The 26,498-nt window shown below is 43.1% G+C and overlaps 1 protein-coding gene across 1 annotated transcript in view; it reads right to left on the reverse strand.

The window, feature by feature from the left end:
* Window positions 1-26,498, reverse strand: part of LOC105457577 (SH3 and multiple ankyrin repeat domains protein 2) — an 81,401-nt gene that overhangs the window by 43,374 nt on the left and 11,529 nt on the right. The window contains exon 2 of the mRNA XM_011702319.1: window positions 22,684-22,745. The gene's annotated coding sequence lies outside the window, so the exon portion shown is untranslated. The remainder of the gene's footprint in view (window positions 1-22,683; window positions 22,746-26,498) is intronic.

Genomic DNA, 26,498 nt, shown 5'->3' on the forward strand with positions numbered 1-26,498 from the left:
TTGGTCGCCTGGCAACGACGAGAGATCGACCGAGTGCTCTTTCCGCCCTCCACCTTCCCCCCGCCTTGGCGGCCACCAAGAGGGTTGGACACCACCCTCGCTCGTTGTTGTTTCCGCTGCTGGTGCTGGTACAGTGGTGGTGGTCTGCGGACGTGTGCGAAAGCGACTATGTATCGAGAGACACGGGCAAACGATTAGTCGCGATCGGGGGTGGAACGTCGAGGGTGGAAGGTCAAGAGAAAAGCGGGTACCTTGAAGGACATGCCAATGGTATATAAATACATCTCACGTCTGAGGTGGGTCCTTAAAGATAGAAGTAACGAAATCGGGACATGCGACTACCTCAGAGATGTATAGATAAAAGAAATAAATGTATATCAAGTACAAATTCTTTGTTAAGGATGGTACGTACGAAATTATATTAATTATATTAATTACAAGTTAATTATAAAGTACAACACATTTTAACGGCACATCAAATCATATTACATAAAATATCTATTCTTCATTACTTTTTCAACATGTGCAACTGCATGTTGCACTCTATATTCGATGTATTAATTATTCGCCGGGATTACTATAGATCGCATCGTAAAGAAAGATGTGTCGAAATGCATCGAAATGCAGGTTCACATATTTTAACATTTTATTTATAATAGTGCGATAGAATAAAGACCGTAAGCATAGAAGGGTGGCAAATGACACGGCTGATGACGTAGAATACGATATCCTTAATACCGTATTCTATCAACTATCCCGTGAAATATGAGGGGGTCCCGATCGTTCGTTGTTTGTCCGTTCGTCCATTCTCGCCGACAAACATACCGAAAATGGCGTGCGGTATTTCACATTGTTGTTTTAAGACAGCTCGATCGATACCTTCATCGCGGTATCGGTACACACCCACATTGCTGCGTATCGCCTCGCTTATAAATAAACGATCGCTTAGCTCCCGAAGTCTCGGGGAAAACTTTCGCCATGCTTTGACTCGCGGACGTTTTATAACGTAACGAACCTCATTAGGAACGGTAATAGCGCCTTTTCTGGTCGCAACTCCATTTTCTGCGAGGTTGCAAGACAGATCGCCGCGACGTCGTTGCACCGTCGCCTTAAAAGTCCTCGCACATCCTACGGAAGCAGAGAGTAATGAATGGTTCGCGAAGGTAAAAAAAAGGGGGGCGGGGAGAGATCTCGTCGTCCGGTGATTTATCGTGATTCGATCGCGCCGTCAAAGCACCGCGATAACGCTTTGTCCGATAAGGCAAGAAGGGATGAGCGTCCTACTGTCGTTTTCTTCACGATTACGGATAACGCAAGGACATGATTCACCACGCGTAAACGTTCTGTCCATTATTGTGGCGATCGCGCGATTATTGTTATCTGATAATCGCGTTTGTATACGACGAAATATGCTTTCGTCGTTTATGCGATACAATCTTCGGCGAACGACAAATGTATTGATTATCGGGTGTCGCGTATTTTCGATTATCAGAAAATTATCGGATTTGCTTTGCGCAATCGAAGATATGTCTAATGAAAACTACGCAGAAATACCATATATGAATCATAACGAATTTATTTGTCAATTTTTCGGAAAAGGGCATTGGAGGCAATTGCAGTTTAGTACATAATTTTCGCTCAACTTGTATACTTCTGCGCCAAGAAATTTTACATTACTGTTAAGCTTGTTAATGACTGAGCTTTCAAAAAGTCAAACCAGATCTTCCGTGGAAAAACGCGTGGTTTCGCGTGACGTCACTTCCTCAGCATCATCGCGCGGATGCAGGCACTCGTGCCTGACGACTTTTTCGTCGCAGGGGAAGGGAGCGAAAAAACTAACGAGCGCAAGGTTCACTCAGATTAGATCGACTCCAATTTAGTTCACTCGTCGTTTGACCTCCATTCCCGATCGGCCGCCCTCTCTCCGGCTTTTAATTTGCGGAGGATGTGACGTTCCCTCGATGAATCTCATCGGTCGTCCCTCTCGACGACCGGTGCCGTTAAACCGGAACAATTTAGCATCGAGGACGACGGAACGGCCATCCCCCATTTTTATCGGCACTCCACATTATAGATTTAATTGTAACTCAATCAAAGTATGGAAAGTTGTAGAATAAAGTGTTTTTTTTTTTGTACGATCCATCGTTGGAATCCCGATTGCATACCTCGAAAAAACATTGCCAATAGATATTCGAGATGTTAATCTACGAATTTAATTGCAAAATTGAATTGAAAAGTAAAAGCAATTTTATTTGATAAACTGTCTCTTAGTTTCCTCAATAAAAAAATGTTATGCAACATAATATTGGATATTACTTGTGAGACATCAAAAAATAATATAAATGTAATTTAAAATTTATATACACAATTTTTAACACTTCGCAAGTTAAACCCTGATTGAATGCTGGAAAGATTTTCTTTTTCTTTCTCTTATAATTTCTTTGAATACGGCTTCTTTAAACTAACTAATAGTCACAGAAGACTGGTGAGATGTAAATCAGATACACGTATCCGAATAGTTAGTTAGGTGTTAAAAATATAATGAAAAATGTAAGTATTATATTGCTTCCAGTTTGTGTTCTGCTGAGCTTCACTGAAAACTCTTTGAAAACTAATACAGGGAGAGAGTTCGGAAGGTTCCAAAGTTGACCTGTTTCCGCTTTCCGAGCATCGTCAGTCCATTAATTTAAAGGGATAGAACGAGAGACGGGGGTCCGCGGACCAGGGGTCTAGGTGAAAGACGAGTGCCTGACGTATATTTGATGTTTGATCGATTGATCATACGATACATCTATCGCAATCTTTTATACGCCCACTACGCGGATCTCCGCTTGTCAGCGAATATAGAACCCTCTTGGAACTTCTCGGACCTCCTACACGTGCCAAAACAACCTTTACCTCAAAAAATAAAAATACATAAATAGTATATTAATATATAACTCGCATTTATTTGACAATTTATCGATAACAAAAATATTATTTAGCAACAATAATTTTTTTTTATACGTGTTATTTGAAGAAAATAACGAGTCTCGACGACGTAATCGTCTATCGCTTGCAAGTATCGATGACTGCGTTCACCGTTACGTGAGGCTTTTCACCTCGCACATTTGCATCTGTTTAAACGAATAAATAATCCCACGGTACTGTGCGGCGATATTCTTCGCCGTCTCGGTCCCCGCGGCCCGAGTCTACATTCCCCGCTTCCCGGTACAAGGAAGAAAGAGCCAGGAAGTCAACCGTGAGACAGGAAGGTCGTACCATCTAAGTTTAGAGTGTGTTTAGTCACCTACCGCGGCTACCTACACTTTTCCACCTACAACTCCGCCCCTTTTATCTCGCGCGAGGTCCGCGAGGAGTCGTTAACGACCTCCGTATGCACGTACCCGTACATGCGGTGGGATCCTTTCAACGATAATCCTGGAAACTCGGATCTCGCGATACCGTCCCGCGAATTGGCGCGCGGGGAAGACCGAAGCGTTATTCGATTTACGCTCAAGTTAAATTCCGCCGCGTCGGTCTCACGTCGTTCAAGGTATCCAATTTTTTTTTTTTTCGTGGAAATAAGCATATCGCATAAAAGTAATCCTTTCTATTTTTTTTTTAACGAAACCGCCGTTTTAGAAGCGCGCGACATCATTATTCACAACAAAGCTTTCTTCACATTTCGTTTCTCGCAGCTTTCGAGCCGCGGCAGAGAGGAGACTTCTACGAAAAACGCTCCGTGAAATTCCGTTGTCTGAGAGAGGAGTATTATGGTACGTGTGGTCTGTCTGCCGGCTGTTTCACAGTGTTAATATATATCTCCGCCGGTTATTCCAATATCCGTTGTCTACTCTAGACGATGATGCAAGCGTTTGCACTTCCCGCGCGCGCTGGCATACGTTCTCGTCTATCTGCCGCCGCCGTCTATCTATCGTGTCCCGAAGGAAAACCTGAATCACGAAATCCTCCGGGTGCTCTCTCTCTCTCTCTCTCTCTTTCTCTCTCCAAGAAAGGCGGAGCAGCTGTGGCGGCAGCTCCGTATAGAGCCGGTACGTACGCGCGTGTGTAACGTTTACACGTTCCCGTATCTCTTCGGCGTGTGTTCGTGCGTGGGTGTTAAGCGGGTGCAGGAAGGAAAGGCGCGGGGACCGACGAGAGGGGGGAAGGGATAAAGGAGTAAAACCGCGCGTTGTGTGGATGTGGGTAAGCGGGGACTGTAAATATCGCGTCGCTCTGCTGCCTACCTCGCGCGCAACGGGGAGGCACGTCCGGTATACATATATATATATATATATATATATATGGTATATCGCCTTATGCGCGTCTCACGTCCTATCGCGGTGGTGCCTATGAAGACCGGACAGACGAACGGGCCACTGGATGAAAAATACCTCACTAAATTGATAAATTATGGCCGCTTTAAATCAGCCAGATGCGGGGTCCGTTTCTGCCGCGGCTGCATGAGAGAGAGACAGCTGGGGCCTGATTTAGGTAGCCATTCTGGATAACTCCCGATAATAACTCTATTGTAAACGGTAATCGGGAAACTTTATGATGAAGTTTTAATGGCTTCCCTAGTAATTGTCAACGCGCGGAGTTTTGTCCCGAACACATCTAAAAATCAGGGAGAATTACGACCAAATTTAGGTAGTTCGAATTAAAGCTCTTACAGTGACAACAAATTTATCGAAACTCGTATAAGACTCACGAGAAATATACGAGAAAATTATCATGAAATTATCATGAACGGTTGAGGCGTCCCTAATTAAACTTGAGAAATAGACAACATTCTGTTCTTTCCTTATATCATTTTTTTTTGCGATTGATATCTACAATCACCGATTGAAACATAAATCTTCGGCCGGAGGGATCGTTAAATCACGACTGCTCTATCGAAAAGTTCTTCGCTATTTGTCGTTAAGACGAATCTCTCGCGATAGGCGTACAAATCGAGATTTACGACGACTACGGCGGCCGAAACGCTGCGCTCTCTTGCGACACGGACAATGTAAGAGGTTGCGTCACACACCGGCCGAGAATCGGCTTCGAGGCAAATCGAGACCCGATCCGAAGAACTCGGACTGACGTTCCCGGAGGGGGCGCGGCACTTTCTCTCACCGGAGTTCCAGAGCAACGTGGAATCGAGGAAACCCCTCACGAATACCCACACTTCGGCTCCTCGTAGCCGTCCCCATGTCTGCAAAGTTACCTCGCCTCGCCTCGCTTAAAATTCAATTTACCCAAAGTGGGATATATTATATATATATATATTATATATATTATAAACATCAATGTATTACATATATTATAAACAATATATTTAAAATATTTTTGATATATATTTACATTTTAGATTCACGACTGTTAAATGCTCATAAGACGATGGTCTATAATACTGTTGATCTCAATTGGACGAATGCTACCGTATACGAGAGCCCTTTTGGAGTACCCTCGAAAAATACTTCTCTCTGGGGCCCTCGCACCAGCGTACCCTACTTTATTATACCGTCGTTCCGACGAGCGCGGTATATTACGCGATGACCGAGCGGCGCGCACACGCGGCTACCTATTACGATAAATACCCGGCGCGCGCGATCCGGCCAGATCGGCGGGGCCGGCTCCCTAAGACGGTGAAATATTTCCGCGATAGCCATAACCTTTCGCCATGGCTTCCCACGCCTCTCGACGAGCGTGTCCCGCCGCGCCCGCGCTTGACCACCGGGCGAACGAAACACATCCAGCTGAGCTGGATCGTGATCGATATTTCCCTTTCTCGCGTTTAAGGTAGATCAATCAGCTAGGTATTGAACGAGACACTTGGTCATTGCGGTAGGACGAGCGCACCTTGGGCGCGTTGCGTAAAGCATTAGTCGTCAAATGTTTTTCGTGTAAAAAAAATGCTCCAATAAAAAATAGAACATAATTGAAGAATTTTACTACAAGAAATTTTAAATGTATACATACAACAAAATTAATGCGGATCTGCATTTTTAATTTAAAATTTAAACTGTCTGTACGTAATTGATATTGATACAATTTAATGCTGCATATGGTTTGAGTCTCGTGAAATATATTGGCGAACTAATGATTTATAGGCGAGGTCCCAAAGAAATTAACCATCCACCGAACCCGCAAGTCAGCTTAGCTCCTCTTATCAACTACAACGCGTAAATTCAAGGCTACGTTCGGCCGAAATACCCTAGCCGGACCGCAGGCTGCAGCATTATCCTTATGCGGCTCCTTTCCCAAATGCATTCATCATTCCGCGGTGTCAGCGGCTCGCTTTCAGCCCGGTCTTCGTCCTCCTTTTATCTCCTCGCTCCTCCGGTTCCTCTCCGTCTCTTTCTCGCGGACCTTTGCCGAACTCTCGGCCTTCTATACTTTACACAACACGCACCAACATCGCCACACAGTGCTCACTCTCGCTCTCGTCCGAGTCCTCCGTCTTTCTCTTCGTCCACTTCCCTTCGCGCCTATAACGCGGCAGTGATTCTTGTTCGTTTTTGGCATTCACGTCCTCCTCTCTGCTTCCTCATCTCTTTTTTCTTTTACATCATCATATAGTGGCGCGGCCCTTTTCGGGCTCGGGCACAAACGGCCGCGTATCGGGACCACCCTGCGATGCTGGGTCCCCGTGATTCTTTATAACGCTTGTAACGGGTGTTGTGACGCTCCTCGGGACCACTCTCTTTCCGTACGTGATATATGAAGGTGAGACGATAACGCGCGCAAATGTCGACGACCCGTTTCATTAATTTGCATAAATATAATTAGGTGAGAAATAATTATTATTTAAGAACTTGTCATTGTGCTCATGACTCAAATTAATAATGTAATTCACATTGTCTAATTAAAAATTCAGTTTCGCGAGTATCACATGATTGCGATAACCTTGTACTTTGATTGAAATTCAACACTCGACCTTGTACATATGAAATATCATGTATTTTAATGCATACGAATAATCCATAACCAAATGAGAAACGTATAAAAATAATTGGAGAAATCGTATCGCTTTGCGGCAAGCGCAGGCGGGAGATGCGAGCGGCTCGTTGTTAAATGTGATCGTCATTACGTGGCTCTCGAGTACGTCTCGTAATTGCAACGTGGTTCATTTACGGGAATGAGTTCATGCAACCGCGAATCATTTCGTCTGGCCGTCCGTCTGTGCGTCTTTCGCTATTCTTACGCAAATCCGGGCACGCAGATCGCCGCGCCGCACCGCGTCGATCCGTCCGTGCCCGGCGAAACTCTCGGCGGTCAACGCTCGCCGTTCGGCAGGCCCGAAATTTGCATTTAAAACCATAGCCGCAGGCGCTAAAATGAAAAAGGCTGCTTCTCGCGCGGTTTGACGAGCGCAGACGCGCCAGGCTAAAAAGAATCGCGCGGTTCGGCGGGAGACTTGGGAAAAAGAACGAAGCCGTGCCTGTCGATGCATCAGCGGGATAAAGAAACGCCGGATTGTCTTACGGGCTTTAAACGGGCGCGCAGGCCGGTACAGTTTCTCCGGCGAAAAGGCTAAAGGTGGATGCAGCGGGTACAATGTATCATTAGAACGCGTACCGATATCATTGCAAAATCATACCACTTTTCTCGTATTATTCCGAGAATTAATGCTACCGAGTTCGCAAAAAAAAGCGACTCGGACTGACTTTCAAATGTATTACAGTTACTAGAGTCACAATTATGGCCGACAAAAAAAATCATCAGGTTGCACAAATGTATTTCGTGTAATTTCCTATATAACGCGGAATAAATCTCTTATCTTGTCACAAGTGAAACAACCCACGTACTCCGGTGCAATTTCATTTCCGGGTTCCATCAGCTCGACTGATTATTTTAAGAGAGGGAAGCGGATGGAGCGGCGCGCGAGAGAGAAAGAGCGTGGGTGAAAGGAGACGCGCGCGGGAAGGGAGGAGAAAATGTGACAGGAAAAGGTGGCCACGTACTCTCGTGAAAAACAAAACGCAGGGACGGGACCGGCGCGGCGCGGCGCGGCATCTGGCAACGTGTCTTCTTCGAATAGACGAAGGAGGGAGGAGGAGGAGGAGAAGAACGGCAAAAGATAGAACGGAAGAAACGGGACGGGAGGTGGGAGCGGCGAGGGGACGGACAGAAGTTCCGGTGGAGGGCCGGAATATAACGCCAGCAATGCTGGCTCGACATCGCGACATCTTACAACCACGAAGGAGGACCCCGCGCACGATTTATTGGCTGAAGAGCCGAGAATTTATGCGGAGATTCGCGCTGGCAGGTGGTTCTACTCCGGCGATGAAAAACCGAAATTTCTCTCTAACTCTCCTCACTCCCTCGTCGCTCGATCCCTGCCTCACTCCTCATCTCTCTTTATATGTATACGCGACGCTCTTTTATACGGGTGGATTGCAGGAAACTGGAGAGGCCGGCGAGACGTCTTGTTAAATGCGATTAATATCTAACACCCGACTCGAGTGTTTGATCTCTCGGCTCCTCTCGAATAAATTTATGTCCCGGCTGAATACAAGACTGGAGAACGCCAAGACTTCGAAGGCTTGCGCTTCATCATATTCCCGTGTCACGGAATTGAATTGTAATTTAGATAAAAGAATCGTGTCTACTATTCCTGCTGAAGTTTAACCTTTTATCATGTATTACATCACCCAATAATTTGAGATTCACATTTTTAAATCGTCGCGCGCAAAATCGTTTCGACCATTCTTCTTAATAAGTTTCGCGAGACCTGTTTAAAGGACCACGTAAGATCGGATGGAAGTTTCGGGATGCTGGCATACGGGCTGATATAAGAAACAATGTCCTGGGCAAGTCCTCGGGGTAGTTGGGCGGCGACGACCAAGGGAAGATGCAGAAAAATAAGATAAAGTGGAAGAAGCAGTAAAGCAATGGTAAGAAAAGAGTGGAGGGGAAGGGGGGAGTTTTGCCTCTATCGTTTGTACGGTGCTCACCTTGTTTTCCCACCCGTGGTATTCATTTCAAGGACAGGAGAAACATTTCGATCGGTTGTAAGGGAGATTCCCGGCGAAGATTTTCTGCGGGGCAGCTAGCAAAAGGATGCACTAAATCTTGCCCGGATATCTCGCGAGTATATCAGAGTCAGTGTGGCAGCGGGGTGCCCGATACAGCCACTCTCGATGCTGCGCGCTCCGCGCATCGCAGGACGAAGGGGAGAGGCTAGGAGAAAGACTGAGAGAGAACGAGAGAGATGTGAGAGAGATATCAGAAGAGGAGGGGGGGGGAGAGGGGGAGAGCGCGAGAGAGAAATGCTGGTTGCGGTCGTCGCTGCTGCCGTTGCACCGTCGTCCCGTCGTCGTTACATCCCGTTCCTCCACTTCGATCAGGTATGTATCGACCGTTACCGAGACTGCCGCCGCCTCGGCGTACACACATTATTACGTTCCGGTCTGCAGTTCGAAAAAGATACCGCTGCGAAAAAAATTATATGAAATAGGCTAAGACGGCCGAATCGCCGGCCGAGCAGGTAGCGCGGAGGGACTTCACGTTCTACGTCGACATCGCCTCTTCGCGGCTAATTTATTGCTCGGATCGAGTTATCCCCTTTTACGATAAGCCGGACAAGACCTTTCGGTATCGTCGATTACGTTTTGCAGAACGAGATCGTCAAACGACGGATTTTACTCTTAAGATATGCTGGCGCATTTGTCTAGAGATAATAATTGCCTGTTTATGTATCGGCATACGCCGGGATCACGTACAGGAAAGAATGCTCGACGTCACGTATCGAGTTTCGATACGGCCCTGAGTTCAGTGCACCGAGTTAGAAGCGTTCGCCGATACAATGGAGCTGTGACCCCGCCTGACCTAGCCGGCCGAATTTCAGGGATAACACCACCTCGTTGTTAAAGCTATCCTAACCACCTTGCTCGCATGGCGAAAAGTTAAACGAGATCAAAGTAGGCAGGAGTAGAAGGGAGATGCAGTATATATCATACGCATGCCTCGACACACAATTTTCCTCTAAAAGGCGAATTAATTCACTCACGTGTGTTTATTGAGCATTAGAATAATTAATTTTTATATAAAACGCATTCAGATAAAAAAAACGTTTCGTTTAATGCAATATTTGTTTTAAAAAAATCAGTAATTCAATTTACCATTAACTATTAAACTCAAATTAATTTTGAAATAACAAATTTAAATGGATAAAGATATCTTTGAATTAAAAAAATTATAAGCCATTGCCAATCGCGTTTCAACAGCAAATTGCATCGTGATAATGTGAGTCACGTTTAAAAAATAACAACCTATCAATTGCATTGATAGACACGAGATCGCGAGATCAAGTCGACCTTGAAATTCAGAAGAGCCAAGTATGCGAGAAGGGGAGAGTGGTTTGGCCAGAAATTTAAAGTGTCGTCTCGTCGCCCGTCTCGGCGATCCATCATAGCGCGCTGAAAGACACACACACACACACACTTTTCACGCACAATGTAAGCGCGCAAAAAAATATGCGCGAAAGAAATAATACAATCCTCGTGATAAATTGATGTCCCTCGCCTCGTCAAGATTTTAATTTCGCATTTATGTTTCATTCGAAAAAAAAAATATCATCTACATCGGTTTTTTTGTTGTAATCGACGTGAGGACCCTTACATAGGGGCAAGTGATCGTTTCCTATCACGCTGGACCGCAACCCCAAACGTCCATCCCTCCCACAACACAACCTTATCCTGTCAGTCTTCTCTTGTGCGCGCTTTCACAATCTTTCTCTCCCGTTCACTCTCCCTTTTTTCGGCGGCCTATTCGACGGGGATCTCGTTTGATCGTGAACGTTTTATTTTACGGCCGGCCACACTTTGATCCCTCATCTCTTTCATCTGCGCATCATGCCACTCCTCGCCATCGCGCTTTTCTCTTTTCCCATGGGACCTCTGCGCTTTGCCATTTTATCTATACACTCTAAATGATAGAATCAAAATGCATAAAGCGCTTTTCTAGTAATATATTTCACACAAGAGACAAGATTGTATTGTGCTAATGATTAAAATTAAATCAATTTTTTTTATAAAATATTTCCAAGCAGAATTAATGGATTACATCATTTCGGCCCAATGAATTTTATTGCGTATATAGAATTTCTGCATTAATTATCCCCTCGAAATATTCACGCAACATTGACGATCTCGCAAATGGCCTATATGCCTCATTTGGTAGCCCTGCATAGTTCATTAAACTTTGAAAAACAATGATAATCCTATTGAGAAATTGAAAAGAAAGAAAGAGAGAGAAAACGGCGGTACTCCAATAACGTGTCAACGTGCCGGGCGACTTCGCTTAGCGAAAGACCATCGTCATAAAGAAATTGTCTCATCCTACTCTTCTCAGCCGATCTTCCATATCATTGCGCTCGAGTCCCCAAGACGGGCTTTCGCGGTATCGAGTTTCTTTCTCGACGTTCGGCCCAAAATAGGAAAAAAGAAAGGTCGCCGTTCGATGGCTCGCAGGATAATCGAGAAGGATGATAAGTGGCGTAACGATCACGAGATCGATGCAGAATGAACGATTTTTGATAGGAAGAGCTTTTTTTGTCGATACTCGTTACGACGTTTACTTAAAAAAAAAAAAAAAGAATAAATGCTTGTGAAGCTCCCTTGAGCTTCTCGAGGCGTCTTTCTTTTCAATATCTTGTAGTATCTTCTTTAATATTCGAATACCGACAATAAAGAAAGATTAGAATTTATTTTTTTTATTATCTGTTTGAAATGTAAATATTTATAATTAAAATGCGAATATAATTTAATAATTATTAGCTGAAATGATAATTGCTTTAAAACTTCTTCAGAAAAAAAGAAACAATATATTCATATTACAGAAAAGACATTGCAATGTATAATATAAAAGCGAGCAGATCGGACCGCACCCTTCCCAGCAACCACGGGAGTTACTGTGACAGAGAAACCGGAAGCGTGCCGGCGCGGCGGAAGTTCGGGGGCTGAACGCGATCCTATTTCTGCAGTCGCGTCTCGGTGGTAGTATTACGACGGATGTGGCAAAACTGTACAGTCACGACTCAAAAGACGCTAGTGGATGAATTCTGCAAGAAGAGAGGCAACCAGAGACGGCTCGTAAAATACACCGCTCGCGTGTACTCGGCTTTCCTGTCTCTCATATTCGTAAGAAATATTTAAACAAATATTTTATGTTCGTGTGTGCGCTTAAATAAAATGAAAGCAGAAATTAATTCTAACAATAAAATCTACACGGAAAGAACGATTTTGTTGAACGACCTAAAAATTTTGAAAACAGATCTGAAAATAATTTTTTACTAAATCCTCAAAATAATTTGTTGGAATGTTAAAACTGATAAGTATTACTATAAAACGTTTTGATATTCTAGCAATCATTTTTACTTTCGCACAAAATAATTTTGATTATTGAACAAAAATTATTTTCAGATCTGGATTCAGCAAAATTGTTCTTTCCGCGATTTATACATACACATATGTATGTGCAGAATTAATTTTCTTTTAATTATTTCACACACATTTGTGCACCTACATTGGTTAAATTAAAAAATGATTTAAGGTTTAATGCGATATAGTAACTGCAATGTGCAAAAAAACTTCTTGACAATCAAAACAATTTTCGATCAAAGTACACAACTACATAAAATCATGAAATCCACCGTTACCACCGCTTGATACCATATACGCCCGATATACCACGTCGAATTTCCTTAATGCGAACTAGCTATTAGCCAAGTGTTCCGCTGTTACATGCGTGCGTATAAAAACGCGGCGCGCGTGAAACAGGAGCACGGGTGCATACGGCGCGCGCGGACATTATATCTCCACGCATGACGTGCTTAATGCAATTACATTTCACTCAGTAGCTCGTTTCCGTGTTACTAATTAACGATCATCGTGGCGTGCAGATAGGCGGGACGATTCGGTCTGATATCAAATATGTGTGCTTTCCTCCTAATAAGGTGAATTGTGATGCGAAAATATTGCAAATTACATAAGAGCGCAATAAATTAACATAAAATGGAATAATGCAAAGGAGACGCTCGAGGTCTGGCTGAGTACAAGACCATCGGCTCAGTGACCCGGGTTCAATCTCAGCCGTTCACCTTTGGATTGTTCTTTGCGATATGTAATACTATAGCGCTCCGACATAGTCCGCGAGTCACCATGCAGCTTCTCTTCGAGTCATTAATTATTGGGCGTAGCTTTTAGTGTCGGGCATACGAGAACCATTAATGTCTAGTTAAATAATTGAAATAAAAGCTTAACATATAGAGGAAGTATGCATTACTCGCTTGAATTAAAGAAACGTCGTAAAAATTAAAATTACAGCTGTGATGTCATTTCGTAATGTACAAGAAAAAAAATGCCGGATATATTTCAATCCACCTTTTCAAGAATTCGAGAAAATTAGTTTTAAAGTTGAGAAAATTGAATCTAGATTAATTTTCTCAAGTTCTCCAAAAAAGTAGGTTAAATCACCACGTAGCAGAGGAACTTTATACTCCCTCCTTTACTTCGCCAAGATGCGGAATATCATCGTTCTCATTTCCAAGCGTTAATATATATATCAAAGAAGCAAATGAAAATTGGAAACTGTTCTCGTCGCCCGACAACGCAAAGTTTACGGCCGGCCCTGCTCCGGACCAGACTATTGATCCTACCGGGGATGAGGGAGAGGACGGAAGAGAAAACAGAGAGAAAGAGGTGGCTAGAAGTAAGGGGTGCCACTCCATATTATTAACCCGTCGTGAACTCGTCTCCGTCATATAAATTTCGCGGCATTCCATTTACGCACCGAACGAGCTTCCACCCTACGTTCCAAGTACGCGAATGGCAAAACGACTTTTCGTCGAGCGGCTCTGACGAGCTCTGGGTGCGAGGGACACGAGGGGTCCGTAAATCCATTCGCAAAAGTCCTGAATGTCGATGAAGGGGCTAATCCTATTGCCGCAGGACTGGTCGTATCACATTCAATTACGTAATCTCGAAATCTAAAGGTATCCATATACATCTTTCATTTACAAACTCATTACAATATTATTATGGCATTGATCGTTGTCAGCGATCACGATTAATTACGATAAATATCTACGTATATCTACTTGACAAACGTAATTAAGAAGTCTTGAATATATAAAAAATTAAACGAGATTGAGATAGAAGCAAAAAATTAAGGAGCGGCAGACCTTTTTCGGATAACATACGTCCTTTCTGATGGATTAATTTCAACGTGTCATGAAGGATAGATCCTGTTTTAAGATAGACTCAATGCTCGATTTCTTTTTAATTGAAAGTTATAAATAATAAATAAGTTTTAATGTCTTCCATCTACATCTATATCTAATCAAATTAGATTGTATCTTTTATTTCTACTTTCGCTCAAATATTTATTGAACTATTCATTCACAAAAACTTGTGTATGTGGGTACATAAATGTGTAAACGTGAGTGTTCGTAGTGCATACTCAAGCTCGGATCTATCCGTGAGTTCACTGCTTCACTAAGCCCAAATGACTGCGCGGATCAGTCATTCCTGCGGGATGCACTACTTGTCATACCAGATTTTCATGCACAGCCAACTATGCGGTCGACTTAATTTTCTGCTCATGTAAAACGTCATCGCGATTAATCTCGCTAGATTTCCCAGAAGGCGAAATAATAAAAGCGAGAAAATAAAATTGATAGTAATTATTCGATAACCTGATGCTAATGAATTTCATGCAATATTTATGACGCGAAAAAATATATTTAGAGCTTTTATTGAACTTAAAAAATTTTATATTTACGCAAGAGAATCATAATGACGTTACAATATCATACTCATATTTCTTGAATCTTATCTCGGGCCAGCAATACATCAAGGATGCGAAGAAAATATAATGAACGTTCAATGAACTATCGTTCAGCTGAGCAAGTAATATCTCGATCATTAGCCTTTCCCGGGTCAAACAAATTTACACTTTTAGAAAGCTATTTCTTGCAGTTGATGATCCTACACTAATCTGAATCTATTTAAGACTTTTTTCTGCAATCAAAATAATTAAACTTATACTTCATGCATTCATTATTCATTCTTGCAAAAGTGATTGCTTAGAAATAAGGCATATGTATCGGCACATTATTCAACGTTGATTGAACTCTTACATTTATTCTTCATGTTCTGTATTATAAATTTCCAAAATTGTCACACTGCATATTCATTTCTCAAAGGTACTTAAAAAAAATGTGAAAAGAACAAATTAAAAAATAAATTAATAAAGCAATTTAAATATTCCTTTCCTTCTCCTTGTAAAAATATAGATTCAATCTTATTCCAGTGATGTCTCATTCTTAGATTTCATCATGCCTGGACTCACGTCGCCGTGTTGAACAAAGAAGGCGATGGCGCAAGGTCGTTCGAGGACAACGGTACGCCGAGAGATCAGACCGACAGCCTAATCCATCCGGGGGCTCAGCCAGGGCACGAAGGCATCCGAACTGAATTCTCATTAAGAACACCTCGATGCCCCGAGATTTATTAACGAGTTTATTCTACCCGCCTTAATACGCGTGCAGGAGGCGCGACTGGAGCGGACTCAGAGCGAGCCGGGTCGAGTCCGAGCCGAGTTGAGCCGAGAGCCGTAGAGTTTCAATTAGATGTGGTCATAATAATGCGCGATCCCCCGGCCCGCCGTGACGGCCGATGGTTGATGACCCGCCTGAACCCCAAGAGGAGAAATATCCACTACCCCGCGAGAACGAACGGGTCCCCAGGCTTTTCCTTCCACCTTCGTGATACTGAGTTGTTAGTCACGGCGTTTCCGGGTTGCAGGACGAGATTCTTTCTACCGATCACGACGTGTCACGCCACAGCTTCGCGTATCCTTCTCTTTCTCTCTCTCTCTTTCTCTATCCTTCTGCCTCGCCCCTGCGATCGCTTCACCGCTTCAAGTTGGTCCTCTCCTTCTCTCCCTCCTGTCTCTTTCTCTTATGCTCTCTGGTCGAGAGCGCAGTCACCTATTTCAAACGACTATGCTCGACGGTCGCCGCCTCAGGTTGATCCGACAGCGACGCACGAGAGAAGCCGATCGGTGCAATCAAGAGGATCGGTTTACGAAGGTGTAAGGACCGCTCTTTTCCTCATCCTTCTCCTCTCGTCTATATAGATCTTATTTACCTCCTCGACGGTTAGCGAAAGTAAAACGACGGATTATATACGCGCGCGAATGCATATTGCATCGACGAGAGAGAGGGCGAGCGAACGAACTTCCAATATCTGGCCCACTTTCCACGTTTCAAAGCTTGACCGAGATCTCGCATGGATTACGTTGTAATTGCGCCAAATCGCACGCTGGGAAATCCTTACATATATATCGATTTCTTCGAGCTTCGCTTAAGCTTACAGTATCTAGGTCAGTAACCTCGATCAAAAGAACATGGAAAAACGTTTGAGAAAGATTTTCTACATTTTTCTTTGACAAATAAAAATCTTACCTATTAAGTTTTAAGTTATATACAAAAAGTTTATAAATTCTCAAAATAAAATATTGCGGTTAAAATAAATTCAGAAACTTATTTTCTTATTTTTTTTTAGCGTATAGGATAAAAATAATATCACACATTAATGAATTTATATTTATCGATCACCAATAAATATACAGTCTAAAAAACAGTTGTGGTTTAAGTGACAGAGAAGTGAATGCAAAATATATTTGTCATTTTTTTCCTGCAAGAAAGAAATTCATTAATAGCCGCTATAGAGGCTTCGAAGACCTCGCAATGGGAGGCTTCTCGAATCGGATTTAATGAACTGTCAAGTATCAGAACCACTGGCAGACACGCGATTTTCCAGTTGAACATCCTCCACGCGGCCTGTCCTATTGTTCGCGAATAATGGCACCCGTTGTATACGCGTGTCGTGCCGATTATGTCACGTATTGCAACGCGTGGAATGCATACAAACAAAAACGTCATCCCCGCGCGCGCCCGATTCCAGGGCCGCGAGAGAGACGCGTTTCCGAGGCAACGGGCATTTCCATCAGCGCCCAGACGTGTCGAAAGTACATACTGGCATTAACGCGAGAAGGAGGAAGTCGGCGCGCGCGCGCGCGCGCGGCGGCGGTACCGCGGAAACCGGACGGACGGTATCGAAATTATAATGTGAAAAGTAATGCGCGCTCGCGCGGCGCGTCTCGCTTTCTCGGCGATAATAGATTATTCTGGATTATGTAATAAACACGCTGAAAAATGTGCGCCGGGAAACAAGGCTTGATGAAAGTCTTCCGTATTCGAGGGAACGAGAGTCTTACTTGTAACGTAAGATCACTCGGTATGCATAAAATGTGCATCGCACGGTTTACTTTTTAATATCCAGATTATAAACTCGCTCTTATCCTCCTTCCTTACAAATCACGGTATAAAATATTCGACGTAATCGCCGTAATTTCTCAGAAGTAATTACCGTAAAATGTTTGACGTAATAACTAATCGCATCGTTTGACTTCTTGAAAACTGAAAGTGGCACTTTACTAAGGTAGGCACGAGTAGCATTGAAAAGAATTCGTTTCCACGCGCATTGCAGCACGGGTGTACGTTCGTTGCAACTTTTCGCAATATTGTGGGAATTATTGTCATGAGCACGCTGCTCTGTCTTACATCTTTCAAAGACGTGTGAATTGTAGTTCTCAAGGAAAAATCAAATTGCATATACATACATGTACCTAAATCATTATTACAACTATGAAACTTATTAAATGAATCTCATCCTATTAAAATAAATCAAATTCATTCGAAAAATCTTCTCCGTCGTCACATTCTTTTCCCACCAATTTCTATATTAATAAAAGTGAAAAAGAAATTCCTAAATGTAGCGAAATTAATAATTAGATATTATAATTAGCATAATAATCGATGTAATGAAACTAATGTAACACTCGTAGCCGAAAGAAAGCACGCATTCGTTATCTCTCTTTCAATCCCTGCGATTTAACAAAAATCTCTACGTGAAAAGAACTATTATCGGAGAACAAAAGCGGATAGGGTGAGAACGTTAATTGCCGGCGTTATGGCCGACTCGTATATCATCCTGGGGATAGATTAGTGGAAAAGCGTGCGCAGGATGCGCCTGGCTGAGCGAACGAATATAGCTCTCAGTTCGAAAACGGCGCGGCGCGTCGTTGGAGCGACTAATGGACACCCCAGGTGAAACCATCAATAACGCGAGAAATTCTTAATTAATTGCCGCATATGGTGGCTAATTAAATGCGATACACGCCACGACGCTGGCGGCAGACATGCCTCCCGCATCGTCCTTCCGCTTTTTCTCTCTTCTCAACGCTTCCCTCCATTCCTTTATTTTGTCCCTTTCTCTTTTTCTGCGTTTCTCTCTCTTTTTCTCTCTCCGTTTCGCCGATATTCTTTTCTCTCGTTCTACCCGTGAACGCGAATGTTTAATTCCAATTTTTTAAATAATTCATATATGAATACGTTCATATAAAAGACTAATATAAAATCTATACGACTGTCTTCATTTAGCTATTGCAAAAGTAAACGAGAATACTTGTGCGTAATGATCGTATACGTAATAATTGAATAAGTATTATTAACAAGAGCTTAAAAAAAAATATATACAAATATATTTACAATTCCATTGTTATCCAATCAAATTCTATAAATTATGTATTTATTACACTTTATATTAATACGATTCCCTTTACGTTTTCATAATTGCAATTCGATAAATTTAAATAACAACATGAAAGCAATTAATAAATGCAACACGCACTCTGCTCACGTTAAATTTCGACGCGAAACGTTTTCTTTCGACGCTAATAATGACGCATTTGAAATGTGTTGCTTTATCCAGATCCGCGTGCACCCGTGTACACGACGGTTACAACTCATGCCAAGAGCGAGAACATTGGCATGCAACCTGACAGGTCACGACAGAATGTTCTTCGCATCCCAACGGCAGCAGATTGAAGCCGTGCACGAAGCAACGTCGCTGTCATGGCCACGGGGATCTTCTAGTATCGAATTTTTTTGTATCTCGGATTCCTCCGAGCGCTATTGTTAGATATAATGCTGTGTACTCTCTCGCAAAATAATTCCAAGTCAACATCTACTCACACTCGCGCAAAAACGCATCGTAGACTTTTATATTTAATCCTTTTACTTGTAACAAAATACCATTAAAATGTTAAAACGTAAAATGTCATATAAAATAGTCACGTATATTTAAAAAATATACTACGTCCAATGAAAAGTAACAATTTGAAATTCATATTAAAGAAACCGATTGATAATTATTAAATTCGATAATTATTAAACTGTAAATGTAAAATTACAATAATTTGTAATATAGCTAAATAATTTGGACTTTTATAATAATTTATAATCATTATTAAATTATCATCACTTTGCAATAATTTCGTCATTAACCTCTCTTTTTATAGTTAGTCTATTCTTTACATCTTGTTTAATTCTTTTTCTCTTAATCCTATTTTTATAAAGATTATTATTCACAGAAGTTGTTATACTTAGGTTTTCTTTTTATCGTCCCTTTTGCGATAAGAGCTACTATTATCAAATAGTTATCTGTACATATAAAACCGAGCTCAATCAATATTTCATTACTCGCATCTCAGATTTCTTTCCGATCCGATATTCATGTAGGACACACGCAGCCGCTGAACCGTTGGCATCGCGGAAAATGAATCGTCGCTCGATCCTTGTCGCTCCGAGCTCTCGCGTGCACCTCTCCACGCATCGATGCGTGCATTCGAAACGCCGGAGAGACTTCTAACGCTCGGCGGCGGCGAACGTTACAAGGAGAGTTACCCGGTCCCGGATGACTTGTTAATAAACCGCCGCGGTTCGGCTCGGTATCGCGTGTCACGAAATTCCATTTGTCTGACTCACGCGCGCGCGCGAGAATGCACGTATCGCACGTAGCACGCGTTATTATGCGCGCGCGCGTGGGTCCGCGTGTAAACGCGCGTGCGCTTATCCGTACGCGTGATCTACGTGTGCGAACATATCTATCGCATACGTTAGACGGACCGGCGTCGTGTTAGCACCGATGAAAGTCTTATGACATTCGATCGCTGTCAACATTCGAATTAGGTCGAGCTCTCGAATATCAAATGATCGATTATATAATTTTGTTAAATCACAATACAAAAGTTATATTAAAAAGTATATATATTATAATATATATATGTATATATTATAGAATCTCCAAAAGATTTTGAAGTACGTTATTTTTCTACATGTATAATTGACCGTAATTTAATTTATAGTTTAAAAAAACCAGCAAGCGTGTATTTACCACATGGCTGAATATTATTTGTACAAATTATCATTGGATCTCAAAGGATGATTTCGGGCTAAGGTTAAATATTTAATCCTTTACATTATAATGAAGGCCGTTATGAACTATAATCTTCGTAACACCGTGACGCGGGCAGACCGTGACAGAACCTGTCGACCGAAAAGCAATCAGTGCAATCAACACACGGTAATGATTGACTGGCTTAATAGGACCGGCGCGTGATCTTAAACACGTGTTTCGAACGCGAGCGGAAGAAGGTGAACGTACCTTTACCAACGTACGCGGATACTGTTCTTCGGCCTGTTCGTTCGAGGCTGGTAGGTACACAGGCAGGCCGGTATACGAGTTACGTTCGCGTGCTTTTCACTCACGTGAGTGCCGCGTAATGCTTAATATTTCACTTAGGAACGCGCGAAACGCGGCCGCTTTTCACGATTATCTGCTCGTCGACTGTATTCAAAGGCACGTATCACTCTTCGGCGGTAGAAAAATATACGAAATCAGAGATTTGATCTGTCTCTTGATAAAAGCTTAGCGAGAAGGATAGTCATACCGAACATAATAATTTTTCTACGTCTTGCAGTCTCTACTTGCACGTGGCCACGTATAATGTAAGCGAGTTCCGATCAGTTATGTAATCGAGCGGCCTTTCGTGTTTGAGAAGGTACATAACGTATGTCGCGAAAAAGTCAAAGAAATAATGTACATACAATATCCCATCTGCTTCGAAACGTTTACTCCCCATTAAAGCGTTTCCCGTGTTAGCAGGGAACATAATCGCACGATAAAACGGCAGTTATATTTCTATGGAACAGTATATACATGATATATTCGCGTGACGGCTGCCTTTTACACGGACACAATGTTAGGCGGAAAGCCGAGAGCTAGCTGACAAAATTAAAAAAAAATGCGTTATGTACATCGTGTTGTGGGCCGGCAACATAAAACGCCGCGCTTTAAACCTAATTTATTCAAAACAGCCTCGCTCTCGGTGAGTTAGCTCGTTTTTACGCAACCATCGGCTAAAATAAAAGAGAAAAAACGCGGAGGAAACGCGAAGGGAATTATGAGAGGCAGTTAGTCATTTACATCGTTATTCTCGTAAAGAAGTTACGTACGGTGCACGCCCTTCGCAGCGAAAGGGCTAATTAGGCGAGAGCGTACCGGAAGATTAGAGCGACCGCCCGAGTCTCCTCTTCCTCGTCTCCGCCGAGTGGTAACGGTAAATCGAGATCAGTCAACCTCCGGGCGAATCGAACGACGAAGACGAGGACGACGACGACGGCGGCGGCGAGCGATACGCTCGTGTGTAACCTCTTCGTGAACATTCGCGCATTTACATTTACAGCGGTGTATTATTCTCGGCGCGCTTAAATTGCCGCTTCGACATTCGTGCGCGCGGGTCGGACAAAATTTCTCCGATTGTATAATCCGCGAACGGCGGACAGATCTAATTTACGGAAGGCAGCTAATGGAGTGGAATTGCGAGCATATTGGCCCGCTCGATACGTAGAACGGACGGGACTAGCGCGATTACACAGCGGGCCATAATTAATATTTAACAGTATCGTGGGTGAAGGTTTGCACAATGCGAGTGCGCGTTAACGAGCAATCGCGTAATCCGACGCAATGATATAACCCACCGTGGGCTCTGTCCCAGTTTCTAACGAAAAAAAAAAAAAGAAAGAAATAGTTGCGTTACTATCCGTTACAAAGCAACACCGGGCGCATAACGCAACGCACAAGCCCGGTTCTAAGTGGGTGGTGATACTCCATAATGTATAAACTGCGATTTCCATATCGCCCCGCCAAGTGACAACGAGCGTTCCGCCTCACGCTGGATATATCGTGCAAATTTTCACGTCATGCTTCATCGTAACTATCTCGACAAGAAAAGTAAGTCTAAAGTGGAGAAAGAAAATAATGCTCTCTCTCTGGAAATGGGGATGTATCTAAAGAAAATCCGAGAGATAACAGCATTGTTCTTGTCTGAGATATATAAGAGATGTTCCGCATAAAATTGAATGGGAGCTAAAAACTGATTTACGTAATTCAATTCTTCGCTCTCCCAGACTCGAAATACGAACCATATAAATTCTTTGGAATGACGCGCGGATAAACTAAATTTAAATTTGCCGACGTACTCGAGGAATAATAAAATTTGTCGTGTGCAGCGCAAACAAAACCGATCGATGATGCGTACACGCGCATTGAAGAAAACTGCACGATTCGGCGGAGTAAGAACGGAGTGCACCGTTACGTTTTCGTCGGCGCGCGAATTCGTAGAAAAACCATCGATCCTACCGTCTCGATAAATCGATACCACCGACGGCGCGCAGCGTGCGTCATAAATAATTTATCTCGCAAGACTAGCACGCTGTATAAAGAGAAGGGATTTACTCACCATAATCGGAGCGCGATCTCGCCGCTCGGATGCAGAAGAAGGTGATCCGCCGACCGCAGCATCTGCAACGAGAAAGAAAAATCTCTTTCATCCGCGCTAATTCACCGTTAGATCTATCGGCGCGATATGCTTCCGGCACCGCGCACGCAAACGCGGCGCTCGTCGAGTAAAGGGGAGGAGAAAGGGAGGGCAAAAAAAAAGGAACAAAAAATTAAAAGATCAGAAATACCATAAATTTTAGAACGGCGAGATCGTGGACGCGCGGTAAAACTGGAATCCCTCGTGCGAGGAAAGCGCGCTACTCCGCGCCTCGCCGTCGTCAATAAAATCGCAGAAAGGACGACGCTGACCTCTCCGCGCAGCACGGTGAGACGACGATTCCCCGCGGACCCCGGGACTCCGCACGCCACCCCGGGTTGTTAACATAAGGATATTTCCGCGGGGAAATAGTCTCGCGCGGCGTGCCTTCCCGCGAGGTTATCTCTGCCTCGAGATCATTGAGGATCGCATAAATAAAGCGCAATTCAAGAAATGAGTGCGCTACATGTGTCTGTGAACTTAGCACGACATTTTGTTAATTTTTAAAAAACAATAATAGCTCCAGTAGAGCACTTTCCATAGTTCTACCGTTCCTGATAAACAGTAAAAAATATTTTAACTCCAGAAAAATAAAAATTAAAAAATGACGTGCTAACTTCACGTTCCACGGCACATCTCCCTCTAAAGTACTATATTCTGTCAAATATTATATCTGTCAAGTGTTCCCATTAATCCTAAGTTAATTTCATAATTATATAGCGTTTCAAGACAAAAGTGCAACAATTAATTATTTTTTAAACAGCTGCGAATACCCACGGCAGCACGATATACCAAAAAATGAGATCCTGAAATTGATTTTGATGAGTCTTAAGTCGGCAGCTGCAGACGTGTACCAGAAAATTCCTGTTTTATAGAAATGTAAAACGGAAAAATCTCTTCTTATAGAGAATGTGTTCGTCGAGAAATTAGCAGAATTCGTAGATAAAAACAACTATAAAAAACTTAATAATGTCAGGCTCAACATTTGTCAGGGACTAATATATTTCTAAATTATATTAGTAATATACTAATCATTTGTTTCGAAGGAACAAAAGTACGAGTATCATGCGTTAGAAGAGAATATTATTTCTCCGAGCCCTTCGCCTTCTTCTTCCCTTGTAGGACTTAGTGCGTGCCGAACGAAACCGCACCGGCCGACTTTTTTCCGGGAACCGTTCGGGAATCGTGCAGGAAATCGTAGTTCGTAGGGAAGCAACAATCGGTCCCGCAAGGGCAGCCGGAATTAGCGTCGTTTATTTTTCCAGTCTCGAAAATCTGAAGTTCAGGCCGCACCATGCTATCGCTGCTCCTTCGCAGCCGCGAATTAGTACGCTATATAATTTGACCGCGGCGCACATTAATCTTCTTATCGTTCGACAAGGAAATAAACCAATCGCCGGTGTGGCTCGTTGTAAAATATGTTACTGCAATATCGCGTGAATGTGTGTACATATTATTAAATAATTTCGTCTTGCCGGAGCACAATAGTAAGAAGCGTGTGAATAACGTCGCTCGATATCCTAGCGCATTTTTTTTCCTAGCTCTTCGTTATTATTTCTTTCGACACGTGGTAGTTTAGGTTTCCATTCGCACGATCGTTAAGAGATCAGCCTCGAAGCGCTTTATGGCAGCGCTTCGCTTCGAAGATCTGCCGCTCCCTGCCGACAAAATCAACACGTTGAATGAAAGCAAGAGGCACTGTGTGTAAAATTCCACTCCCGCATCGCTAAACGCGTAAGTGATATACGTATAAAGAGCGACACTCTTGAGAAGAATAATGATTTAGCTATGCGAGTAGCGTTACACGATACGATCATTATCTCATCGTCGACTTTTCTAGACTATTAAACCTGCGTGACAGCGGCGTAATGTTCGTAAAATCAAAGGTGGATAAAGAGCCGCCGTGCGAGATAGGCGACGTGCATAATAGTGTCGGGTGATAAGAAGATAAGAGCCTTAGAAGCGTGCATACTCGGTGTCAAGTTTTCGTATCACATGCCTAGTTGGATGGTCTTAGATTACAACTAACGATACTTATGGGAATCGACGGGCTCACTTTCTACACGGTGGAATTAAACGCGCACGCAACAGACAGAACAATACGCACTCGATGAGATACTTAATGAAATCTTTACGAGACGCGAAACCTTTTCTCCTGTATAATAAAAGAATTGTATTACAACGGACATAATTAATAATTCTGTGAGACAGAAAATATAAAGATGATACAAAAATATAAAGAGATAACAATTATTTCGTCATTTATATGAAGCAAAATTGTAGTAATTGTAACGAGTACTTAAAAAAATATTGCAAAATATTTCTCGCGTTTCCTAAGTATTCGAAAAGAGAACAAGACTGACATAATATTTGCAAAGTTGTCTTTATGCTGCCAAATTGAAGGGAAACGACGACGACGAGAGGTTGGTCCTTGCGGATGCATTCGGAACTCATGTCATGTAGGTCCATAAAGTCCCCGTTATTCCAGCACTCGCAAATCGTTATTATCACCGTTGTTATTATTACGGTGTCCGATACGAGCGCGCCGCATAACAATAACCGCCCGTGTACACAAGGCAACGTCGAGTAATGACTTTAAATTTAAATTAGCATACATGTCTGGCGGGCTCGTCAATCCGCTTACGGTGTCAAAGTTTACGGTAACGCATCGGTACCTTTATTAAAACTCCATTGAAATAATTTAATTACAGATAATAATCGATCGAAATTCTGGAATTAATAACCGGCCCCGGTAAACGCGCGCAAGTATTTCAATAATTAATAAACGGTACGCGGGACGAAACAATTTCATGACACCAAACGTCGTTACTGCGAAAGTGGATTGACCTAAATTATAATTGATTTAACGTCGGCGAGTACACTGCAACTTTCGCGTTACGGACTTTTCATCATTTCATACGTGCCGCGGCTATTGTTAATGGTATACGCGTACTTATCGATCTTTTGAAATATTAATACACATCATTACTAAGCAAAGCGATAACTGGACATGGTATATAAACCTGCAACCCCGCATCATTCGCCTCTGCGATGCACGGTACACCGCGCATCTTTGCCGATAAACGACAACAACGGCGGCTATAACGACGACAACGGTAGCGTGTAAAACGCGGGCGTGCTTATCCGTGGCGCGGGGAGATTTAATCTGACCGGCTATTATATACGTGACGTACAATAAGCGTCCGCTCCTCGGTCCGCGCGCGCGGTGCTTACAGAGCGAGCGAATAGAGACGTTCGAGCGTGCAACCGCGTTGCTCGTGCGATGCAAAATCGATACTTTCCCCCGCCGAGCCGAGCCGAGCCTAGCCTAGCCGTGTGCGCGGCCCTCGCACTGACCTATCGGGCGCATCGGGTAACTGGGTGAACCCCGTAGGAAGGCGATAATAAATTAATCATCTAGTTATCGTGTACATGGGCGTAATGACTACTCTGCAACCTTGCCGCACACATGCGGCCAGGTAGTTTCCTCGATCGGCCTCGCGAGATTCCGACGCTCTTCATCTTTCCTGGGAACCGGCCGCGTATATAGATCGAAATATGAAGCGCGAAGTAAGAGAGCCCGGCGTTCCCTGCAATTTACATGGGAGAATTGTTTATTATTGTATATATGTGGCGCCTCCATTATCATTAGCGGATCTGCACGACCGGCGTAATATCGCGTACGATCGGAATTATCTAATAATTGTAGCCTGTCTTTGATTTATGTGTACACTTTT

Source organism: Wasmannia auropunctata, unplaced genomic scaffold, assembly GCF_000956235.1.
Source record: "Wasmannia auropunctata unplaced genomic scaffold, wasmannia.A_1.0 LD335207.1, whole genome shotgun sequence".
In the NCBI taxonomy this organism is placed as follows: Eukaryota; Metazoa; Arthropoda; class Insecta; order Hymenoptera; family Formicidae; genus Wasmannia; species Wasmannia auropunctata.